The sequence below is a fragment of the Heteronotia binoei genome, chromosome 8, assembly GCF_032191835.1.
Source record: "Heteronotia binoei isolate CCM8104 ecotype False Entrance Well chromosome 8, APGP_CSIRO_Hbin_v1, whole genome shotgun sequence".
NCBI classification, from domain to species: Eukaryota; Metazoa; Chordata; class Lepidosauria; order Squamata; family Gekkonidae; genus Heteronotia; species Heteronotia binoei.
Genome location: NC_083230.1, coordinates 3,638,128 through 3,660,668, shown reverse-complemented (window position 1 = coordinate 3,660,668; position 22,541 = coordinate 3,638,128). Strand labels below are relative to the sequence as shown.

At 44.0% G+C, this 22,541-nt stretch overlaps 1 protein-coding gene across 15 annotated transcripts in view; it reads right to left on the bottom strand.

Annotated features, from left to right (window-relative positions):
* The window catches only part of MAGI2 (membrane associated guanylate kinase, WW and PDZ domain containing 2), a 972,748-nt gene that overhangs the window by 860,082 nt on the left and 90,125 nt on the right, over nt 1-22,541 (bottom strand). The gene's annotated exons all lie outside the window — the stretch shown is intronic.

Genomic DNA, 22,541 nt, shown 5'->3' with positions numbered 1-22,541 from the left:
CTCTAACATTTTTGCTGCCCCATGTGTATCCCCTCCTATCTTAGCAAACCCCTCAGTTACTGATATGCCGGTCTGGCCTCCAGTAACTCTAGAGGAAATCAGTGAGTTATTGAAGGATTTAAAAGCGGGTAAAGCACCTGGCCCTGATGGCCTTCCCGCTGAGGTATTCACAAGTAAAATAATACAATATGATCATAAAAACAATTTAAAAGTAACAACAAACATCCATAAAACCCACCCAGGGTGTGTAAACATATAAAACAACAGGCAGCAGCCTTATAAAAGAGCCCCAGGCTAGAATTGGCCCATAAAAATGGACCATTTAAAAGATGGATCCCCTCAGTTAAAAGCCTGCTTAAAATAAATATATACTCTATAGGAGACATGATTTGAAGAACACAGAAAACAGATTAAACAGGACATGAGAATAATGGAAGTGTGAAGGTCAAAAAAGGAAGAAGCAGAACTGATTTCCTTATATGTAAGCTCAAAGCTAAGCATTATTTCCCCCAAACTGGAATATTCATTTTCTGGTTTCTAATACATAGCTGGATGACCCAGGTTAGTCTGAACACATCACATCTGGGCGGCCTTGTTTAGGACTTTGATGGAAGACTACCAAGGAAATCGAGGCTTGCTAAGCAGAGGCAGGCAATGGCAAAATACCTCTGTCTCTTGCCTTGAAAACTCTACCTGGTTGCCATAAGTCAGCTGTAACTTTCCAGTACTTTCCACCACCACCATCACTACCACTCCATGTAATTATACATTTTATGGTGACAAAGTGTGAAGTTAAAAAAGGTCCAGATCATTAGCCTTAATTGTTTATTTACTAAAAACCATGAAGGATGTGAATTTCCATTTCTTGCCAGAGAAGCATGCAGTAGTAGTGTGAGGCTCCTATGTCCCTTTTGTGGTTTCCTCAAACAAAAAGGAATTGAGAAGTCCCCGCTCCTGTCTCAGAATGGAGAAGGAGAGGGCACTGTAGCACCCTGATCCTCTGCCATGTCTGGCTCACTCTGGCCTGCCTGCTTACCCCCACCCCCAGGAGCTCAGTTCCTCTCTCCCTCCCTAATCAGATTTGGTGTCTTCCCTTTTATGAAATTCCCTGGCCCTACATACACCTAGCCTGTATCCAGTCCCCTTCCACCTGCATCACCTGGGAGGCTATAAAGGGCCTTCCGTACTTCCCTCCCCCTGCTAACTGTCTCCCTGTACTGCTTCTTCCCCAATTGCTCAGGGCTGCATCATAGCTTTCCTCACTGGGGAATACAAATTCTTTCCCAAGTCCGGGCTCAGCCTTGCCTTCTGACTGCACCTAGGGATGCCAGCCTTCAGGTGGGAAAAAGTTATAATAAGGATTATGTTACAAGTAGTGCATAACCAAAAACAAATTACTGTAATAGGGCCCAAAATCCAAAACTCATGTACAAGATTCCTAGGAACGCAGAGTTCCCACAAAAATTCATTCTAACCAATACAAGTTCAATACAAGTTCATACACACAATCTTTTTTTCAAAACACAATATTCTTTCCATGATCAATTGGATACAAATATCAAGGAACAATCCAAAGCATAGAAGAGTCCAAAGTTCATTCCTAAAAATAGTTTCAAGTTCACTTGCCTTGGATAGTATTTTCTGAACTTGAGATTGTATTTTTAGGAATGAGTGTAACCAATTAATTATGGAAATAATACTGCATATTGAAAAAAGATTTGGTGTATTGGCTTGAATGAACTTGTATTGGTTAGAATGCATTTTTGTGGAAACTGTATTTTCCTATAAGCTTCCAGGTGGGACCAAGGGATCTCTTGGAGCTCATCTCCAGACTACAGATATCAGTTTGCCTGGATGCTTTGGAGGGTGGGCTCTGATAATACACCCCACTAAGGTCCCTGTCCTCCCCAGACTCCATCCCCAAGTCTCCAGGAGTTTCCAGCCTGAATTTGGCAAACCTACCCCACTCCCTGCCAGTGGCCAGGGGAAACTGGCATCCCAGACTGCACCACTCTCTGTCTACAGAACAAAAGTGAAGTAGGCCTTCTGCTGTACTTAAATTTTAATTCATGTGTGGGCCCCCTTAGCTGGGTTATGAAGAGTGTGAATAAAGTGATTCCCGTAATATTCTTGTTCACATAATGCATGCCTTTTTAAGTAGGGCAACCAGCAAGGAACTCATAACTATGGTTGAGGGCGATTCCACAGACTAGGTACACTTGGTCAAAGTCAAAATTCCACCTTGCATGTTTCAACTATGTGTTTAGTAATAATGTATATTACTCTATAGCATTTTTTTAAAAAAAATATTCTGCAGCTTTGACTCTTTTCCAAAGCTAATGACATGATCCATTGCTGAGAGATATAATAAAAGCCAAGCATGAAGGACATTAAACAGTCTGCAACTCACTAAAAGATTCAAATCCAGAGAGGATAATTTTCATTTCTGAGAAAATGACAAAGATAAAACAAGGAGACTTATAATTTCATCTACTCCAGAGTGTTATAAAAGCAGACTTTTGCAACCCACAGATGTTACAGATGAAGCATTACTGCTGAGTTTTATTTTTCAGTGCAGAGATGGTTGTAAAATAAACAGTCCTCTTTCAATTGCTGTTCTCATGCTGAAACTGAAGTATTTTTAACACAGAGCAATGTTTCCATATAAAATATAAGACTACTTGTGCGTTTCTATTTACACATCTTTCATCATATCTGCTCTGCAAACAAAACTTAGTAAAATATCTGTTATTTTTACTTTAATTTGATACTTCAGACATGACATTTGCCTTGGAGATTCCAAGATTACAAACGAAACTATGTCATTTGCAATGGAGTTCTAAAAATATTCTTTGTAAACACAAATCACGAGTTTAGTGACTCAAGCTCTATGGCTCACAGCACTTATATTTCTTTACATTACATCTTGTGGTCATAAAAACTTAGCACATATACTTGTGCAAAGATGATTCTGTAAAATGGCAACAAGCCAGAATAGCAACAGCAGACACAGAGATGAATCTGTCATAGGGCTGCCAGGTCCCAAAAGCACACCAGTGGGGGTGGGATGGACCCTTCCAGGAGGGGGGAGGAATACTGTGATGTGCCTGCATCACCCGGAAGTGAAGTAGGTACATTGGAGTCATTGGTTGGTGATGCTCCGGTTTTGGGGCAAAACTGTATGGTAGAATCAAGATGTGTCGACATCTTGACATTTTACCCATTCATTATGTGAGGGGGGAAATGTAGCCATTTAATCAAATATAATGTCCCCCTTTTTACTTCTGAGTCCAAGATTTCTTCAACTTCATGGTAAGTCTGATTCCCCTGGAACTGGAGCTGGATCATCGGGTCATGGGTGCCAAGTACTGTTTCCAGAGTCCCACTTGAGTAAGCAAGAATGAAAGATGGAGTGGACATTATGAAAGGTTTTAGGCAGGTCAAGTTCCACAGTCACATTGTTAATTACTCTTTTGTTATGGAAAGGCCCCAAGTACTTATATCCCAGTTTCCTAGAGGGCTGCAGCCTGGGGAAGCTTTTTGTGGATACATATACATAATCACCAACTTTTAAATCCCAGACAGGTGCATGAGTCTTAAGTTTCCTTGTCCTGTTTCAGGTTTTCCTGAATGGCCCCCCAAGATTTGGCTAGGGTGGTCCACCAAGTTGTGAAATCTGCTGGGAGGGGTCAGCAAGGGCTTTCCTTCACAACCGCTGACCACCATAAATGGACTGGCCTGAGTGGAAGTATGTACACTGTTGTCATACCCATACTCTGCAAAGGATAACACAAGTCAACCCCAATTGTCCTGCTGAAAATTAATAAAACAACGTAAATATTGTTCCAGCAGTTGATGAAGGCCTGAGCTGTTTTCAGTTTGAGGTATTCACATGAAGCATGGATCAACTCTGAATGAGACTGTAGTGGGCTATCCTGGTTGTTGCAGGTATGGAAATAAAACTACAGGTAACAGGTTACAAGTGCCATTGTGTTGTTAAAGCTGGTGAGCTGTAAGGATTGTTTTGGTTTGCAATTCCATGGGGAGTTTTGTTTAATGCATTTTTATTTACTTTAGATAGCCAATGAGCTTCTCCAGCAAAAGGCTTCTGCCCCTTTCAATACTGCCAGTTGAGGAAGGCTTATCAGCCCAAAACGGTCCTGATTCCAGTAAGATTGTAATTTGCAAAGGCTTTGGTTTCATGCTCAGTCCGTACCTAGACTGCCTTAAAGTGGCTGAATTACAACATTTTCGATTTTGAGAGATGAGACTTTTTCTACCTTTCAAGGAGATTCGTCATCAACTCTGAATCAGCAGATTTTCAGTTAACTGTGGACTCTGGTGGTTTCCTTATGCACAGATCATTAGAGGAAATGTCTGTAACAGTACTGTTTGCTGTCTAATTATTGATCATTGTTTAGGGGTGTGTGAGACTGTATAAGACTGGTATTTATGTTTAATATGACTTGCATCAAATATATTTATTCTGACTATATACATATTTTGTAGACATTTGTTGAGTAATTTTGGATTGTGCCCCATTCACAGTTTCTTGTTTTGTTTTGGTTTCTATTGGCTGTGATTTTCCTGTTTTGTAATTACCTCTGGCAAGGTGCAGCCTTACAAATTCAAAGAGCGTGGGCCAGCAGTCAGCCGCAGGCAACACAGACACTTCCAATCAGCAACAATCACCTGATGCTGCATTCAGCTACAGCCCAGTCAAAACAGACAAACAGAAACAGCAGCTCCTCTTTCCCCAGCAAGCACACACACCCTCAGACCCTCTCTGTTCACACAGTAGCACTCAGCTAATTCTCCTCAGTAGTTAAGAAAAGGCAGACACTTACCCCTTCAGCAGCACCCTTTTTCAGTCTCTCTCAGAGCCCAACTGACTGTTATGGATATGAATACAACCCACCTTGCACACTTTTATATTTAGAGGAAATGATTCATTCAGAAAACTGCTAGAAGTCAAGCCCTAAACTGTTCTTGTGTACACATAAGTGAAACACACCTGTCCTGCTGGAATGAAAACCAGAAGGGTTTAAACACTCAGTTAACAAGACACGATAGTATGTCAATAGTAGGTGCACAAAGAAAAAGCTGTTGGAGCTTTGAAACCACCATTTCATGTTTGAGGGACCTATTTAGATTGTCTTCTTTCTGGCACATGGTTAAGAAAGCATTGTTCTACCCAGGTATAAAATTAGTGCATCCACAGCAGCTGCTCGGAAAACCTCCAGACATGCAGCTCACTTTGAACCAGGGCCAAAACTTGTTAGAGAGGTTGCCAAATAGGCTTTGCTTTACTTGCCATAAAATACATCTTGTGCAGCACGTGAAGACTCAAAAATCCTTAAAACACAAAGGTCTAATTCTCTCCATTCCTTCACCTGGATTTTTCAGTGTGCAATAATCTTGCAAAGTAAAATACTGATCACTAAGAGATACCAGCATATATGATCACTGTGCTGCTACAGGATGCTAAACATCTCCAGGTGCATCTTTGGACTGGTGATTCCCTCCCTCCCAATATTTATGTATGTATTTATTTAATTGGATTTATATCCCGCCCTCCTCGCTGAAGCAGACTCAGGGCGACTCGCAACACGTGGCATACAATAAAACATTTACATTAAAAAGCATTAAAAACAGTTTAAGAACAATTTGGTGCTAGTTTCAGTACAGATTAAGATGGCGTTCAATGATCTTAAGCATCCACTTGATCTAACATCTTGGTAATGGAGGTCAGCATCTCAGTTAAATGCTAACTGAAAGTGTCGTCTTAGCCTTGCAGAACTGGGCAGGGTCCCACAAGGCTCTGACCTCCTCAGACAATTGGTTCCACCAGTGAGGGGGCAACAATTGAGAAGGCTCTTTCTCACGTTGTTTTCTGTTTTGCCTCCCTCAGCCCAGCGACTGATAACAAGTTCTGTGTTTCTGATCTAAGTACACTCTGGGGAATATGTGGAGAGAGACGGTCCCTAAGGCAGGGCCGTCTTAACAGCAATATGGGCTCCGGGCAAAGCAGTGTACTGGGCCCCTACGACAACTACTCACAGGAATAAAAATGTAAATGGTTGATAAAATTCAATATATATTTATTTTGTTGGCACTTCCAACAAAATTGGTGTTGAAACATTAAAAACATGCTGTGCAGCAACAACTAATCAACATGATAAACATTTGAACAATACACGAGGCTTGAAAAACAAATAAAAAGCTTATCCATTCATATATTCACAAACTATCAATACCTGGTTATTAGTACTTCATCATACACAGATTAGTATGGGGCCCCTATGCTCGTGGGGCCCACGGGCAAGTGCCCATCAGACCCATGAGTTAAGACAGCCCTGCCCTAAGGTAAGCAGGTCCTCAGCCATATAGGGCTTTAAAGGTAATAACCAGCACCTTGTAACGGATCTGGTATACCACTGGCAACCAGTGCAGCATCCATAGCCCAGGCTGTATGTACTCCTGCATGGAGAGTCCCAATAGCAGCCTGGCTGCCACATTCTGCACTAGCTGCAGTTTCCGGATTCGGGACAAGGGCAGCCTCATGTAGAGGGCATTGCGGTAGTCCAGTCTTGAGGTGACTGTAGCATGGATCACAGCTGCCAAGCCACTGCGCTCGAGGAAGGGAACCAACTGCCTCACCCTGCCTAAGATGGTAAAAGGCAGATTTGGCAGCAGCTGCTATGTTAGGGAAGGCTCCAGTGGCACTTCCAGGATTCTAACCTAGCTGATGGTCAACCGTATCAAAGGCGGCTGACAGATCTAATAATAATAGCACTGCTGAGCCGCCCCAATCCAGATGTCGTATAAGGTCATCTATGAGAGCAACCAGAACCATCTCCGTCCCGTGACCTGGTCGAAAGCTGGATTGGAATGGATCCAGTGTGGAAGTGTCATCCAAGAATCCCTGTAGCTGAGTTGCCACTGCCCGCTCTACAACCTTACCCAAAAAGGGAAGGTTTGATACCAGCCGATATGGCCAGATCTGCAGATGGTTTTTTCAAGAGGGGATGGACCACAGCCTCTTTAAGAGGTGTGGGAAAGATCCCTTCTACCAGGGATCTGTTAACAATATCTTGGAGTGGCTCACGCAGCAATGCCTGGCTAGCTTTTATAAGCCAGGACGGGCACGGGTCCAACCCACAGGTCATAGGGCGAACAGCAAAAAGGATCCTGTTGACTTCCTCCAGGCTGAGTGTATTGAAGGAATCTAGAATTGGACCAGAAGATGCACTTGGTGCCCCAAGTTCTTTCACTGTATCAATTATGGCGGGAAGGTCGCGTCGGAGCGAAGAGAACTTATCTGTGAAAAAACTTGCGAAAGCCTCACGCCAATTTCCAATTCTCTAATGTTTAGTTTACCTTGCGGTAAAGTTAGAGACTGAATTATACTAAACAACTGTGCTGGGCACGAGGTCTTCTTTGTGGCCTGGACTGCCATCTCATAGGTCTGCATAAATAACCTATAAGATGTTCTCGTAGCTTCATCACGAGTTTCATTGATAGCAGCTCCGGGGTATACCATGGAGCGGATCGTGAACGAGGATGAAGAGGATGTCGGGGGGTGATCTCGTCGATGGCTGTAGAGAGCTGGTTATTCCAAATCTCCACCAGCTCATCCGGCGAGTCACCAGAGGGCCAGGGATCCTGCAAAGTCATTTGAAGCCGCAAAGGGTCCATCTGTCTTTGTGGGCGAGCTAAAACTTGCTCACCACCTAAATGAGGTAGGGGTGGGATATCCATACGAGCCCTCAGGGCATGGCAGTCAGACCATGGCACTGCCTCGGCAGAAATCTGATCCACTACAACTCCCGCTGCAAAGATCAAGTCTAATGTGTGTCCGGCCCGATGAGTAGGCACTGTTATATATTGGGAGAGTCCCAGTGCTGCCATGGAAAGCACTAGGTCCGTCGCTCGAGTGGAAGCTGCATCCTCAGCATGGACATTGAAGTCACCCAGGACTATAAGCCAAGGATGCTCCAATGTCCAGCCTGCTACAGCCTCCATCAGGGACGGTAGGGCATTGGCCAGTGCGTTAGGCGGACGGTACACCAGCCAGATTGCCAAACTTCCTCCACGGCCCACATCAGGCCAGCACACTCTATGCCCACGATCTTTGGTGGCGGAAGTGCCCTGAAGGAACAATCCTCCCGTATGAAAAAGCCCCCCCCCCCACCCGCTAGTCCGAGCCTGGTGGAGAACGGAGAACCCAAGCGGGGCTACTTGGGAGAGAGCAACCGTCTCCCCATTCCACACCCAGGTCTCCGTCACACAAATCAGGTCCATGTCCTGCCTGATAAAAAAATCCTGCAGGAATGAGGTTTTATTATTTATGGACCTGGAATTGCACAATACCAGGGACGGAGGCGAGTGTTTCCACTTGGCCCCTCTACCTGCTATCCTTGGGATAGGACACAGGCTGGAAGGGGAGCGAGTCCTTTGGTGTCTCAGTCTCCTTCTATTCGAACTTTGCCTGCTCCCACCGCTGTACTTTCCCCTCCCCAGGAGCACTGGAATCTCCTGACCCGACATCTCTTACCGATGGTCTTCACAGAGTCTCAGATCACCAGCCGTGTGCACATCAACGTATCCTGCTCCTCCCACCCACCCACTCACTCATCCTAATACTCTATCCACTAATATTTCCTATGACCTAACTAAAACTTATTCCTACCACTACTAATTTTATCATAGCCAACCAATTTAAAAAAAAACCTCCCCCCCTCCACAATCTAATTAATTGGCAAAATTTATGTGTCAGTTCAATTTAGCAGATAAAATATTCAATTAGGTCCAAATAAAATCAATTTTTCAAGAGAAAAAGAAAAAACCTCAAGAATACACAATAATAAATGGGTAGGGTCATCAGTTTAGACGCACTGTGGTATACCACAGCAGATGATTTAATAACTGGAGGACAGGTTTTAAAGCGCTAATGTTCGTAAAGTGCTGGAAGGTCTTAAAAATTAGAGCATCTTCAAGTGTCTTTAAGATACCAGAGCAACAGTTCCTTTTGATGATACGTGTCTGTCTGCGTAACACTAGCCGCTGGGTTAGGCCAACCCGTCCCCCACCGGGGGCCGGGGCGCCCCACTCCTCTGGCTCTTGTCATGCACCGCCTCGGACTTTTCGCTGGTTCTCCACCAGCTCCTTGTTCTTCCCACCTGAAGGCCCAAAGTCTTCGCTCCTCTGTACCACCACTCTCCATCGTTGCACTCTCCTGACTCGCCGCTCCTACCTCCCCAGCGATTCCGGGCTCCGACCCCACCGACAGCCTCCCGCTGCGGGTCCCGGCCGGCGTTGCACCAACAAACACTCCGCTGCTATGTACCGCCAGCTCCCTGCTAGCCTCGCCGACTCTCTGCCCTCGCCGCCCGGTCAATTTCTCACCCCCTGGCCACAGACCGCAGCTTCTCGCCCTAAACGCAGGCCAGCATTCCCCGCCGAATGCTCCGTTCAGCTGGTCTCTGGGGCTCCTTCTCCAACAGCCTCCCCATACCCCGTCACCAATGCATCTCCAAAACAAGTCCTCCGTTCCTCCAAAACTGGTAAATAGGTTCAGGGCAGGTTCTACGTTATATGTTGTTTTATGTTGTTTCCTCAGAGCCTCAGCACCCAGGCTCTTGCATGTGCTGCCATCTTGATGCCACTAAAAGACACTTATGGCTTCAACATCACATGCACAGTTTATTACAGTTTTTGCAACAGAAGCTCTTAGCTGCCCTCTATGGATATATTTGCTGTCAATTGTTAAAACTCAAATTGTTAAAACACAGAGATGTTAAACTCATTGTTATGAGGGCTCCATCTGACATAAATGTCACTTTGTCAGGCCAAGCCATGTGTGTCAAAGAATATAATGCCAGGTACAGGAGATATAAACTTTATAAAGGAAACAGGCAAACCCAATTAGCATTATTTTTAGTCAAAATACAAACAAAAACAAATGATTCCTCACAATACTGGGATACAATTATTGGATTGTAGGTTGTAAACAATGTGACAGCTGTAAAAACTCAGCATTGTGTGCCTCTCAGATTGCTCACTGCATCCTTGCATTCAAAAAATATAGCACTGCCCCAGAAACAACAGGCAGGGTCTATAAATTCAGCCTGCTGTCTTGACTATGACAATTATACTCAGAAGCACCAATGTAAATATTAAATTTGTTGCCAACATTACTTGTGTTTGTAAGACATTAGAGGTCCTAAGCAGTCCTCAGTGTGGGTGTTTCATATAATTGTGGTGCTTCTATATAAATGCAGATTAAGCAATAACAGCACTATTAAGAATACCCTTAGGTACATCTGATATGATCACTTGTAGCAGTAATTATGCATATACAGAATGCTGAGATGTACAGAAATTTCATATACTGCTACCTCAACTACTGCCAGCTACAAGGAAAGACTATGGCAATTAGGGACTAATCAACTGTTATAAGAAGCAACTGTGAGAGCAATAGCTCTTCCTGGGCTTGGGCTCCCATCAGGAGGTGAAGGAGAAAATGCAGCACTGATACAGCAGCTGTTAGACTCCTTGCCACTGCAACATCTGTTAGGGCTTTTTACAAAAACTACATCATTTGGCCAGATAATGATGCCTACACTGACAGGCCAAAAGAGGTGGGGGGGGGGGGGGGAACCTGCCATGAAAATTTAAGTTGCTTCCTTTAAAACTTGGAGTCCCCCTGTTTTTCCTGATGATGCACAGTATAGATTTTCTAGTTCATGTATCCTAGCTCTTATTGCAAGATCTATGATCATCATATATCAGGAACATGCTATCAATAGTTGACAGATATATTTAAAAATGAACTAGTTGTTACCACTTCAACTACTACTGTGTCACACTGCTGCTGATCAAACATTTCCTCAGTTCTTGGACATACAATTGGTCCTGCCTGCCCTGTCTATCATACTGCTCCCACCTCACAACAATGCCAGAATGGAATACGACAGTAGACTTGCAATGGACCAAGCAACACTGCTGGGGCACCTTTTTCCCTTTTGGCTGCTGTGTAACTATCCCCTTAGGGAGGCAACTAGTGGTGCTGCCATGGAGAGCTGCCGCAGCATGGGTGCAGCACAGGATTGTCCGGGTATAAAAGTCAGATTTCAGATTCAGCACTTTTGCCAGGGCACCACCCTTCAGCCTGTGGTGGTCTTTCCCCATGACTAGAGATACCCCAATATCCAGACAGACCCATGCTCTCCGCAGCAGTGCCCTTAGAAAAGCCAGGTTTCGCATTAATGTTGGGTCTACCAGGAGCCAATGCTGCACCTGAGAGAGGAAACAGGTTCAGAGTGACAAGCCTGCAACATTGCAAGCAACATTCCTCTGTGCTCCTTCCCCCTCCATTCTTCTCTCTCATCTGGGAGACAATGAATAAGCAATTCCTATAATCCAAAGGCCCCAGTTTCTAATGGGCTAAGAGGCTACTTACTGTCAGTAAAAGGTGATCCAACATGGCCTCTCTTATGTTCTTAAATGTATTCTGTTGTGTTACATCCTGTCACACTCTGATACTAATGGTATTTCCTCCCTCTAGCCATCTCTTGGGTGTGGACACACCTATTCTAATGTTTGTCTACTAACATATCCAATTTCCCTTTTGCCATACTGCGGACCTTCCAATACATTCCTCCTCCAAATAATCACTTTAAATATATCTTTTAAAATCTGCATTTCTCCTCCTCAAGCCAGGCTATCAAGGAACCATTGTCTAGACAGCCCCACCTTATAGAATTTGCTATCGCACCTACTAAGATACATCCTTCTTTTTGTCTAACATCTGGGAGAACATAGACCTTGTTTTTGTCAGGATCTCCTAAACCCATCAAATCTTTGTCACATTAGTCAATCCACATTAACAGGCCTTCAGGATACATTTCTGGGCAGAAATATATCCCATTTTTTGCCATATCCTGCTCACCGTTGATCCATGTCAGGTCTCCTCCATGTACAGCACTGGGTGTTCTACACGCACCCTCTCTTTGTCCATCTTTAGGCTGAACTATTCTCCAGAATCTGGTATAGTATTACCCCATCTCTCCTTCCCCTATCACTCCTGCTCCTCTCTTTGTGTTTCTGTATCTTATCTGTAAGTCACTCATTTATGTCTGTTTATGTTTGAATTTTATTTTCTTATAAATAAAACTAATTTCATTTTATTCATTGGCGTGGTCATTAGCTCCATTAAGAGGGTCTATTTGGGACTTCCAAATCATTAGATCCCTGCTATACCCCACCTTTTGCTACGCTCTGCCTTTTGACACTAATTTCCCCAAATAAAGATCAAAGGCAATAATTAATAATTCTGTCAGGGGTAACAGCATAACTACCTTTCCCAGCGTTCTGAATTCACATGTATATTGATGGGGTCTGAAAAGACTAAATAGGACAGAGATCTTGGGGTCATGATGGATAACTCAATGCAAACATCATCTCTGTCAGTAGTACACTGAACTTAAAAATTCCTTAGCAGAATAATTAAAAAAGGACTGCAAAAATAACTGCTTAAAATTTTATGTTGTTATATAAATTTCAAAAACAGGGAAATTTTAAAAGGGTTGGGACATGTTCCATATAACAGAAAGGCTAATGAATTGGGGGGGGGGGGTTAGGCAGTCTGCCTCTGGTGTAAATAGTAGGGGGAATGCTACAACTCTATGCCCTGCTTACAGGATTCTGGCTGGCTGTTCCTGGGGTCAAGATATGTCTTATGTTCCAGATGTAAAGCATGAACCAACTGTTGGTCATTGAATCAGGCAATAACTACCAATCAGGCTTCTACCAATTTATTTTCCTCATGCTGCTTGCTGCCTCACAGTTTCTTTCATATCAAATACTGATTCCAATCATAACACAGAGTTTTCCAATGAAGTGACTGAAAAACCTTCCATTACATTCTACAAGGAACCCTCAGCCACATCAGCACATCCAGAATTACAGATCAGTACTGTTATGAACTTAAACCTTGTCTACACATGAAACAGACTGAGGTGACAGAATGAGCTGTATTCCTTTGTACTGCAGATGAAATCAGATTTTCAAAAATGTTTCCCATGTATAATACTCACTGCAAATACAAGCAGGCATACTGGAGAGAAAGGTTCTAGCCTAGAACTTTGCATGCTGGGCTAGTTTTCCCACTTAGAGAGAATTATTAATGGAGAGGAGCTAGGATGTGTCACAGAGCTACCACAAAGCTAACATAAAATGCTAATTTTCCCTACGAAGTGGCTGAATTTCTTTGGCTTTATGTAACAGGCAAACAGACATAATCCAAGAGACACAACAGTGGATTGCAGAATTTAAAAATATGAGGCAAGATGGATAATTTAAAAAAAAAAAAACAACCACAAGAATTCTGGGTTCCTTGGCTAGGTATAAAAGTACTTAATAATTGCTTAAACAGAAAGACTGAGGCACAAGGTGCCTACAAAGCATATTAAGAATGTAAGAGAAGCCATGTTGGATCAGGCCAATGGCCCATCCATTCAGTCCAACACTCTGTGTCACACAGTGGCCTATATATATATATATATATATATATATATACACACACACACACACACACACACACACACACACACACACTGTGGCTAACAGCCACTGATGGACCTCTACTCCATATTTTTATCTAACCCCCTCTTGAAGCTGGCTATGCTTGTAGCCGCCGCCACCTCCTGTGGCAGTGAATTCCACATGTTAATCACCCTTTGGGTGAAGAAGTATTTCCTTCTATCCATTTTAACCTGACTGCTCAGCAATTTCATCGAATGCCCACGAGTTCTTGTATTGTGAGAAAGGGAGACAAGGACTTCTTTCTCTGCTTTCTCCATCCCATGCATTATCTTGTAAACCTCTATCATGTCACCCCGCAGTCGACGTTTCTCCAAGCTAAAGATCCCCAAGCGTTTTAACCTTTCTTCATAGGGAAAGTGCTCCAGCCCCTTAATCATTCTAGTTGCTCTTTTCTGGACTTTTTCCAATTCTATAATATCCTTTTTGAGGTGCGGTGACCACAATTGTACACAGTATTCCAAATCAGACCGCACCATCGATTTATACAGGGGCGTTATGATACTGGCTGTTTAGAAATATGTAAAGTATATTAAATAATATGCTGTTGATAATTGTTTAAATACAAGTGGGGACATGTGAGAAATTTGCAGGATCAACTATATCATTCCTCCATGTCATTGCTTCCTCCCCTCTACCTTTTCTTCTTTCATAGTCTTTCACGCTTCTGCCACTCCTTTTCTTACTCTCATCCATGTGAGTTACTTCCTCTCTCTTTCTGCCCCTTATTCAATCACGCTTTCTCTCTCTTTCTGTCCCCACCCCATTACTCACTGTTTCTGTCCCATAATTTTCCCAGCAATCCACCTGTTTTCCCCTCCCAGCACCATTGGTTGTGGCAGCTCTCCAGGAATCATAACAAATCTCCCAGCTACAGTTATCAGTTTCCCTTGGGATTGGCACCTCCATGCTGGAAAGTTCCTGGAGATTTAGGGTTGGAGCCTTGACACAGTGAGGTTTGAGGAGGAAGTGACTTCAGCAGGGTACAATGTCATAACCTCTGCCCTCCAAAGCAGCCATTTTCTCCAGGGTAACTGAACTCTGTCATGTGGAAATCAGTTGTAATTCTGGGTGATCTGTAGCCCCAACCTGGAGATTGGCAACACTAGCTCCCTTGGGGTAAATGGCTGGTTTGAAAGATAGAGTCTGTGATGTAATGTTTCTTTAAGTGTTCCTTCTCTCAAATTAATGCACCTGCAGCTTGTTAACGCTAGTATTTTATTAGTATCCTTGGTCTGCGTGTCTTTTATTCTTTCTGTCTTTCTGGCTGTTGGATTCTACAATAAAGTACGTGTTTTGCCTATCTTCGGTTCTTGTTTAATTACTCTCCTGGATATCCAGCAGACATTACATGGTGTCAGAAGCATGGACTCTCTTCGACCACCACCTCCCTTTGTGTTTCAAGGTAATATGGCTGAAAAGTGGAAAACCTGGGAGCAGAGGTTTCATTTTTATTTTGCAGCCATTGGAGCTGAGGAGTTTTCGAAGAAAAGGCAACTTGGCATCCTGTTGAGTTCTGTGGGAGAGGATGCTGTGTCTATCTACAATACATTTGTTTTTCCTGGTGGAGAGCCAGATGATATTGAAGTCATTTTGGAGCAGTTTAAAAAGTACTGCACTCCCAGAAAAAAATGTTGTATTTGAACGTTACTCGTTTTGGAATTATTTGTGGAAGGAGGGAGCGACGATTGAGCAATTTGTGACTGAGCTCAAACTGAAAGCCCAAGGTTGTGAATTTGGTCTTACAGCTGACGAAATGATTAGAGACAAGATTGTGTTCAGTGCAACTGAGAAGTTACAGAAAAGACTGTTAAAAGAATTTACTCTTGAGAAGGTGGTTGAGATTTGTCAGCTAGCTGTAGCGACAACAACACAATTACAAGCTATGTCTACGTCATCAAAACAACTCAGTGAAGTGTCGGCTGCTGATAAGGACTCTTCTGGAACTCTTGCTCAGGTTTTTGCACATGAGAGGTCAAGTGCAGAGCCTGTACAGGATCTTGAAAGAAAAAAAAGATGTGTTCGGTGTGGCAATGTGCATAAACCTCGAAGCTGTTTAGCATTTGGGATTATCCGCTTCAGGTGTGGAGAAAAGAACCATTATGCCAAGTTCTGTGGTGTGAATGTTGCAACTGACAGCAGAGCCTCACAGAGGCATCAACATCATAGTGGCTTGTTCCCTGGAGTGTTATCTTACACTGCCAATGATTCTGTTGCAACTCAGGCACCAGGGTGGTACACCACTATAACTTTAAGAGGGTGTGCAGTGAGATTTAAGTTGGACGCAGGAGCCGAAGTGAATGTGTTGCCATTGAAGATATTTAATGACTTGTCTGATAATATTTTCTGAACTTTTAAAAGGAAGATAAAGATGCAAAAATGGATTTCTGATTTGATATACAATTTAGTAGAGGGTTAGATTATGAGATAAATACAGGGTTAATTTTAATAATAATTAATACATGATCTTGGTTTAATTTGTATTGAGGTAAACGACCCTTGGCACTTACCGTGAGGGGTCCTTCTCCTAGGAGGAAAGGAGGACATCTTGTGTTTTCCCACCGTCCAATCAGGGAGGCAGGAATCAAAACTTCCTCTTCCTGTGACTGTGGGGAACCACCCATCTTCAGTTCGGGTGACTCCGAGCAGCAGTATAAACAATAACTATATCTATAAAACAAAAAACTTTTAACAAGAATAAAACAACTATTAGTCCGTCGGTATCCATAAAGAAGTTGGACGACCGACGAGAAAATGAACTTTATAGATAAGAAACTAAAGACAGGCCCGAAGGCAATCAGATATTGGTAGAGGTGTTGGTAGACGACAATGGAGAGATAAGCTGCCCAAGGTAGGGCGATAGATGGGAGGGCAAGATGTCCTCCTTTCCTCCTAGGAGAAGGACCCCTCATGGTAAGTGCCAAGGGTCATTCTCCCTAGGAGGCGGAGGACATCTTGTGTGCTCCCACAGCAGTAGGTTACTTAGGGGGGGATCGCCCTACTCAGGTAGCACATGTTGTAAGATTCGTCTACCGAAAGCCGCGTCCGCCGACGCGTAAGAGTTCAGTTTGTAGTGTCGCACGAAGGTGGAGATTGACGACCACGTAGCTGCCTTGCACACTTCCTCGACTGAGGCGTTCTTGCTGAAGGCTGCGTTAGCGGCTGCGCTTCTGGTCGAGTGTGCGGTGATCCCAGGTGGAACCTCGAGGTGCAAGGCCTTGTACGCCTCTGCTATGCACTGCTTGATGGCATAACTAATGGCCAACTTGGACATCTTTTGCCCCATTCTGGGTGCAGAAATATTGATGAACATGGAATCTGACTTACGCAGTGGCTCTGTTCTAATCAGGTAGATTTTGATCGCCCTGCGCACGTCCAGGGTGTGCCAGGTTCGTTCCTTGGGGTGCCTGGGATCTGGGCAAAAGGATGGTAAGTTGATCTCTTGATTTTGGTGGAATCTGGATGACACCTTTGGCCAGAAGGTAGGATCCGGGTAGAGGACCCTTTATCTTTGTGGAACACGCATAGCTCCTTCCTAGCCGATAGGGCTCCGATCTCGGAGACCCTTCTGGACGATGTTATTGCTACCAGGAATATCGTTTTCATGCAAAGCATCTTTAAGGGCACGTGCATGAGTGGTTCGAAGGGTGGCCCTGTTAGGGCGGACAGCACTGGGTTCAGCCTCCAGGTCGGGAACCGATGAGTCTGTGGTGGAGAACTTAAGGAAGCCCCTCTAAGGAACCGGCGGATGTGTGGGTGAGATGCCAAGGATACGCCATCCACCTGCTGAAGTACTGATGATAGTGCCGCGATCTGGCATTTGAGTGTGGCTGGTTTCAGGCCGGACTGCAGACCATCCTGAAGGAATTGTAGCACTCTGGGGACAGTAGGATGTAATGGATCCACACTCTTTCTCCGGCACCACCTGTGGAAGGCTTTCCAAGACATGTTGTAGATCCGCGTAGTGGATTCTTTTCTGGATGCCAAGATGGTATTTGTCACTTCGCTGGTGTACCCTAGGCCTAGCAGCGATCTCCTCTCAACCTCCACGCGGTCAATCTCAGCCATTCTGGGTGGGGGTGCCACACTGGTCCCTGCAGCAGCATGTCCGGCCAGATTGGTAGGTGAAGGGGTTCCTCCGCCGACATCTGCTGGATTGAAGAGAACCAGGTGCAACCAGGATGACCTCTGCCCCCAGCGTCCTGATCTTTCTGAGTAATCTCGGGATGACCGGGATTGGAGGGAAGGCATACAGGAGTCCTTGCGGCCACGGAGATGTTAGAGCGTCTGTGGCCTCCGCCTGACTGTGAAAGTACCTTGTGAAGAACCGGGGCAGCTGGTGATTCTGGTGAGATGCGAAGAGATCCAAGGTTGGCGGGCCAAAGTGATCCACTATCTTTAGAAATATAGCTCTGTTGAGAGACCACTCCCCCGCCTGGATGCTCTCCCGACTGAGCCAGTCCGCCTGCACGTTGTGCGCCCCCTTGATGTGTTCTGCTCTTATTGACTTCATGTGAAGTTCTGCCCAGGCGAACAGTTTTCCGGCCTCCTTGTAGAGGGAGCTGGACCTGGACCCCCCTTGATTGTTTAGGTAGGCCTTCGCTGCTATGTTGTCCGTTCGCACTAGGACATGTTGGCCTGAGACTTGGTCCTGGAAGTGTAGGAGAGCTAGGCGAACTGCTCGAAGCTCTAGGAGGTTGATTGGGAGGCTCGATTCCCTGGCCGTCCACTGGCCCTGTGTGGGAACCTCGTTGAGGGTTGCCCCCCAACCGGAGAGGCTGGCGTCCGAAAACAACTGCAGCTCCCCCTCTATGAGGAAGACTCTTCCCTGACGCAAGTTGCTGGCCTTGGTCCACCACCTGAGGCTCTCCTTCACCGCCGGGGGCAGTGTTAGGGATATGGAGCGTCTCTCCATGATCTGTAGTTGATGGGGATGAAGGAACATCTGGAGTTGTCTGGTGTGGTGTCGACCCCACTGTAGTGCCTCGAGGTTTGAGATGAGGAGGCCCATGAGCCTTGCTAGAGTCAGGAGTGTTGATGATGATGCCTGGATCACCTGTTGCGCCAACGTCATTGTCTTTAAGATCTTGTCCTCTGGGAGGAAGATGGCTTTGAGGTTTGTGTCGACTATCATGCCCAGGTGTTCTAGTCTCTGAGTCGGTTGTAGGTGACTCCTGGCCGTATTGATCAGGAAACCGTGTCTTTGGAGGCAGCTGACTGTGCTCTGTATGTCCTGCTCTGCTTTCTCCCTTGACGATGACCTTATCAACAGGTCGTCGAGGTACGGGTGCACGTGTATGCCCCTCTGTCTGAGGTGTGCAATCAAATTCACCAACACCTTGGTGAACACCCGTGGAGCTGTTGCAAGACCGAAAGGTAGGGCTCTGAATTGGTAGTGAGAGCCATTCCTACTCTTTGCCTCCTGTCATTTCACTGGTTTTTAATCCATAAGAGAACACATGCTTTTATCCCTTGATGACTGCTAAATTTACACAGGAGTCTTTGGTGAGGTACCTTCTCAGAAGTCTTTTTAAAGTCCAGCTATAAAATAATATAATGCCTACTGGATCACTGTTGTCTACATACTTGTTCACTTTCTCAAAGAACCCCAAAAAGTTGGAGAGGCAGGACTTTCCTTTGCAGAAGCCATACTGATTTTCCCTCAGCAGGTTTTGTCTTCTATGTGCCTAACAATTCTATCTTTTGATTAACCACACAGACCTTCTTTTAGACTCAGCAGTGCCTTCCATCATCCATGGAATGCATTCAATTAGTGACGTTTTAAATAGCTTCCAAGCGTCCTCTAGAAATGTAATTCTTTTGTTTCCCCTTCATATTCCTTTTTACTATTTCCGCCCCTTTTGTAAAGTTCCTTCTTTTGAAATCAAAATACTGTAGGAGGAGTAACTTCCCATTTATCCAAATGCTGAACTTTATAGCATTATAGTGGTCATTGTTCTCAAGTGGTCTAACAGCCTCTACATTTCTCACCAGGACTTGAGACTCACTCAGAACCAAGTTTGAAGATCACTATCCCTCTGGTTGGCTCTGTGACTAACTGTTCCAGTGCACAGTCATTTATGATGTCTAGGAATCTCATGTTTATAGAATGATGGAGTACATGTTTACCCAGTCAATGTGAGTCTCCCACATTATTTGTTTTTGTCATCTTCCTTCTCCATCTCAAGATCAGCCTCAAGGGTTCGAAAACTTGCTGATGTCATAATCTCAAAAGCCAATTCATGTATACAACTGCACAAAGAGAACTGTACAAAGATCTGTACAAAGAGAAATGGCTCTATATCTACTTTTTTTGTGAGAACGTGGTAAGGATAGAGGGGCTGGTTCAGATATTTCAAAACTGGTTCAGATATTTCAAATCTAGTAATTATCTATGTATTGCCAGAAAGACCATATTTATTACCACAGTAATGTGATGGGGGCTGCATATTTCAAAAAGAAAATGGTGTAAAAGTTAGACAAATGTATACTCCAAAATATGCATGAATGCCTTTATTTGCATATTAAACTTGTGAAATATGCCACATAGAATTGCCCACTGTGCCACAACACATACAAGGACACTACATTTCCAACTTCTGAACCCACCAGCAAAAGGTACGTAATGCTGAATTGCTCTATCATATGAGCAAAGAAAACAACATTATTTCCTACCTCATATTGAGAACATTTACTGCTTTTATCTTAGTCATCCAAGATAATAAAAGTCAGATGTTACAAAACTCCATCTAAAGGAGAATACATTACATGAGATAATATTCTTGTATAATTCTAAACTTTATAAATATTCCAATTATTTACCCAGAAATCAAGTTTAACAAAACCTTGTTTTTGTCCTTGACTCTTTTTTTTTTTTTTGGGGGGGGGGGGGGAAACGGCAACATCAAGTCTGTTTATATGTGACCAAGAATCATTCATATTTTCTCTGTAAAAAAGTTTAACTCTCAGAAGAGACAATTGTTTACGGTATATGCCAGCCTTTATATCTGATCTAAAATAACCCTCAAGTGGCAAAGAACAGCCTCCCTCCCCCCACCCGAATTTGCATGTAGAGCTTGGGCAGGATCTAAAAATACAAAAGAAAAACAAAGGATAGTCTCCTTAAATGTGCCAAAGAATCTGACCTTTAAAAAAAATCTCCTGAGATGTCTCTAATGTAACATCTATTTGACCCATAACAGCTTGAAATCACTGGCCTAATTTCATACATGGGAAAGAGAATGCTTTCTGAAGAAAGGTATAAAAGGAATCTTGTGTCTCCTTAAACACTAACAAAAAGGTATTCTAACTACAGTTGCCAGGTTTTACCTGGCTGCCAGCAGGATACTTTTTTCTCCTGATTTTGGGGCCTCCAACCTGCTGGCATGGAAATGGCCAGCAGAGGAAGCCCATGCCCCCCAAAAGTTCCATTGTTGCTCAATGTGCCTGGTGTGATAACATCACCCAAAAGTGATGTCATTGTGCCAGGTACGTCGCGCGGGAGAGGCTCTAGCATTTGGGTAAGAATTCTATGGCACCAAAAAGTTTATTACCCAAATGCTAGAGCATCCCCTGCGCAACATGTCCAACATGATGATGTCACTTCCAGGTGACATCATCATGCTGGGCACATTGGGTGACAATGGAGCTCTTTGGAGGTGGGGCTTCCCCCAGTGGTCATCTCTGTGCCAACGGGTTGGAGGCCCCAAAATCAGCGAAACCTCTGCCGGGGATGGGGGAATGAGCACCTTAATTCTAACAGACATTTTTGTAGACAACTCCAGATTCTGTGAGTGGATCCTTACTATGCAGTTTATATAAGTTTTTTTAAACAAACAAAGAAACAAACATGAGAGGTCATAAATTTCAGGAAGTCTAGGATGAAATGTCGTAACATATAACATAAACCTAATCAAGAAAAATGCACATAGATACAAGAGTGACAAGATATGTTACTGTAGTGACATAGAAAAAGCTACACTATGGTGTCGCATTAGGACATGTACACTTAGCTCTCCATTATCACTAAAACACCTATTAGTTTTTAAAAGCTGGTCTTTAAAGATGGCTTGCAATCCTTTCTGCACTTTTGCAAATCAACAACAGAAACTGGTTCAAATCATAGAATCATAAGAGTTGGAAGGGACTTCCAGGGTCATCTAGTTCAACCCCCTGCACAACGCAGGAAACTCACAAACACCTCCCCCTAAATTCACAGGATCTTCATTGCTGTCAGATGGCCATCCAGCCTCTTTAAAAACCTCCAAGGAAGGAGAGCCCACCACCTCCCGAAGAAACCTGTTCCACTGAGGAACTGCTCTAACGGTCTGGAAGTTTTTCCTAATGTTGAGCCGGAAAATCTTTTAATTTCAACTCATTTGTTCTGGTCCTACCTTCTGCGGCCACAGAAAACAATTCTGCATCATCCTCTATATGACAGCCCTTTAAGTACTTGAAGATGGTGATCATATCACCTCTCAGCTGCCTCGTCTCTAGGCTAAACATGCCCAGCTCCTTCGACCTTTCCTCATAGGACTTGGTCTCCAGACCCCTCACCACCTTCGTCGCCCTCCTCTGGACCCGTTCCAGCTTGTCTATTTCCTTCTTAAAATGTGGTGCCCAAAACTGAACACAATACTTTAGGTGAGGTCTTACCAGAGCAGAGTAAAGTGATACCATCACCTCACATGATCTTGACACTATACTTCTGTTGATACAGCCCAAAATTGCATTTGCCTTTTTAGCCACCACATCACACTGTTGACTCATGTTCAGCGTATGGTCCACTAAGACCCCTAGATCCTTTTTGCACTTACTACTGCTAAGACAAGTCTCCCTCATCCTATAATGATGCATTGGATTTTTCCTACCTAAATGCAGAACTTTACAATTCTCCCTGTTAAAATTAATTTTATTTGTTTTAGCCCAGTTTTCCA